Source organism: Phocoena phocoena, chromosome 1, assembly GCF_963924675.1.
Source record: "Phocoena phocoena chromosome 1, mPhoPho1.1, whole genome shotgun sequence".
NCBI classification, from domain to species: Eukaryota; Metazoa; Chordata; class Mammalia; order Artiodactyla; family Phocoenidae; genus Phocoena; species Phocoena phocoena.
Window position 1 is genome coordinate 1,284,474 of NC_089219.1, and position 2,940 is coordinate 1,287,413.

The window sequence follows — 2,940 nt, forward strand, 5'->3', positions numbered from 1 at the left end:
CCCCCGTTATGGGACCAGGTGGGGCGCTAGGCCCTGCTCCCTCCAGGGGTCACCCAAGTCTGCTCTCAGGCAGCCCCCTGGGGGGCTGTTTCTCAGGCCTTGGGACCTGGGCCCCGAGTGTGACTCTGCGGGAGTGGGGGTCCCAGCTGGTGTTGCTGGCCTGGCACCTTTGGGGGGCTGCTGGGGGTGCGAGGCAGGGGTCCCACACCTCCTGGTTTGGGGGCTGAGCCATGTGGGCTTGGGGCCCGTAGGGGGGTCACCTCCGGCTTGGCAATTACCGGGGGCGTGGCCTTTGCACCCAGTGTGCTCGGCGGCACCGTGCGGGTGACACAGCCACCCCTGGGAGGGGTGCTCCCCGCCGGCGTCCTGCAGCCCTGGGGCATCCCTGTCTCGCACAGCAGCTGTGGTTCTGCGCCCCCCTGACTCCTGGAGCATCAGAGGAGGGGTGGGGGGGTCCCCTGGGCAGCAGCCTCGCCAGCAGAGCCCTGCCTGAGGCAGATTAGCTGGACCTCATCTGCCTGGTCAGTGGAGGATTATGGCCTGGGGCAGCCGTGGAGACTCAGGGAGCCTGGGGTGCAGGGGCCGGGCCCCCTCCCAGAACCCCTGCCCAGGAAGATGGGGGCACCGAAGCCCCCCGGGGTGGCGGCGGGAGACCCTTGATCAACCAGTGGCTGAGAGCCCAAGGGCGTGGCCTGGGGGGAGAGCTTGGGGTGGGGGAGCTTTGCGGGGGGGGAGGCGAGGGCACCTCCAGACTGGAGCCAGCTGTGGGGAGGGGAGAGCAGGAGGGACAGGTGTGAGCTGGGTTCGAGGAGACGCAGGCTTTGGGGCGGGAGTGTGTGGTCCAGGGCCACGGAGGGGATGAGGGCGGTGACCACAAGAAGGGTCAGCACGAAGGAGGGGTAGGTATCACACGGGGCCCAGGGCACCGAGAGTGTGGGCCACTGGGCCTCTGCCGGGGCTACCCCGGCCTTGCTCTGGCCTGATGCTCCCGGGGCTTTCTGGTTCCCCTTCCCCACCGCCCATCACAGGGGCTCCGGCAGCCTGTGTCTTCCTGAGGACGCCCAGGACAGAGTCCCCTTTCCAGTTCCGCGCAGAGCCACCTCCTGCAGGGACGGAGCCAGTGTCTCCTGGGCAAAGTTCCTCACTGGGTTTGGGTACTTGGTTCTGAGTCAATGACGGGACCCTGGTTCTTGTGCTCAGCCCAGGTGACCCATCCTGTCTCCTCAGAGCCTGCGCCACCTACCCTCCCTGACCCTGGACCCAGGGGAGTGTCCCGGGCTGCCCGGTCTCTGGTGCCCTCTGGCCCTGGCTCTGTGGCCTGGCCCGGGCTCCGCCCCTCTGGCCGGGGAGGGAAGGCGGACGGGCCCCGGCACAGCCCAGGAGCAGTGGGGTTTAGGGCAGTGAGGACTGAGGGGTGCAGGCCCAGCACTGCCACAGGCGGCCTGGGACACGGATTCATGCTGTCCCTGCGGTGCCTGGGCAGGGGGCACAGGGTGGGCTGGGGGCTCGCGGGCCCAGCGGCAGGAGGAACGTGAGGTCTTCGGGGCAAGACCCCAGTCCTCCCTGCTGCCGTGACTGGGGTGGGGTTCTGCCCCCCGGCCTGTGCCCCCTTGTCTACCAGGCTGGCCTGCCCTGGAAGCCTCCGACACCCGGCAGCCCCTGGCCCAGAAGAGGAGGGGCTGCCGCCCACTCTGCCTCTCCTGGTTGCCCCTCGTCTGGGCCTTAGCCGGTGGCCTTGACCGGGCCTTGTGTCCGGTCAGCAGGCAGCAGGCGGGTCTTCCCTAGGCCCGGCCCTCCTCCCCCAGGACAGGTCGGTCATGAGCAGGGCAGCTGGCCCAGGCCAGCCCAGCCTCTGGGGGCAGAATGCTGTGAGGAATGTGCCCCCTCCGCTGGGAAAGGTCAGTCTTGAGGGCTGGTCCTTGGGGACTGCAGCTGCACGCCAGGGGCCTGGAGCTGGGTGACGGAGGCAAGGAGGGCTAGACCCAGGCTTGGGGACCTGCATCCTTCAGCCAGTGCTGGGAGTCGCAGCAGAAAGGGGCCCAGTAGGCCCCGGGTTGCCCGTGGGCCAAACAGGCCTGGCCAGGCAGTCCCGCCCGGCTTGGCTCTAGGGCGCCAGCCCACAGGGAGCTGGGTGCTGGGGGGCAGGATACTACTGCTTCCGTCCCACCTCCAGGCCCACCGGGACCTCAGGAATCCCCTCGGAGTTCCCCTGGAGTACGAGAGATGTGGGGTGAGATCAGGGCCTTCTCCTGGGGCACAGGCTGGGATGGGGCAGAGCATCCAACCTGCGGAGGGGCGTAGGGAGACCTCCTGGTAGGGCCTGAGAGTGTGCCCCGGTGGGTGGTCCCATGAGGACCACCCCAGGCCTTACAGCTGTGGTCTTCAGGTCCCCAGGGAGACCACCTGTCTCTCCTGCCTGTCGTTACTCAGCTGGGGCGTGGGGGCTGGTGGCCTGGGGCCTTGGCCGACACTGCCACCTGCCTGGTCCCCTCCCGGTCCCCGGCCGGGAGTTCCCTTGGCCTAAATCCTCTGGCCAGCTGGGCTGGATCCAGGCTTGGATTAGCGCAGGGACTGGGCAGAGGGTGGGTGGGGCGGGCAGAGGCCCTGCAGCTTCCCTACCTCAGGCCCTGGGGCGTTGCTTCTCCTGGGACCCCTTTGTGGCCCTGGGGGCGGGTGGGCTGGCTCGGGGGCCATCGGGGACAGCAGGTGAGAGGCCAATGCCAGAGGCGCCTGGGAGCAGCCCTGCGGGGGCCTCGGTGGGCAGTGAGGGGGAAGAAGAAGCCGAGGAGAGAAGGGGGCCCCGTGGAACCCCCGGGCTGCCTGCCACCGCCTGACCTGCCGTTGAGGTGGGGCTGGGGGCTGGCCCTCTCTGGCCTCCGTGAGCCCACCCCTGGCCATCATCGGGGCATGTCTGTCCCCTGGCCATTTAACCCCAGCCGG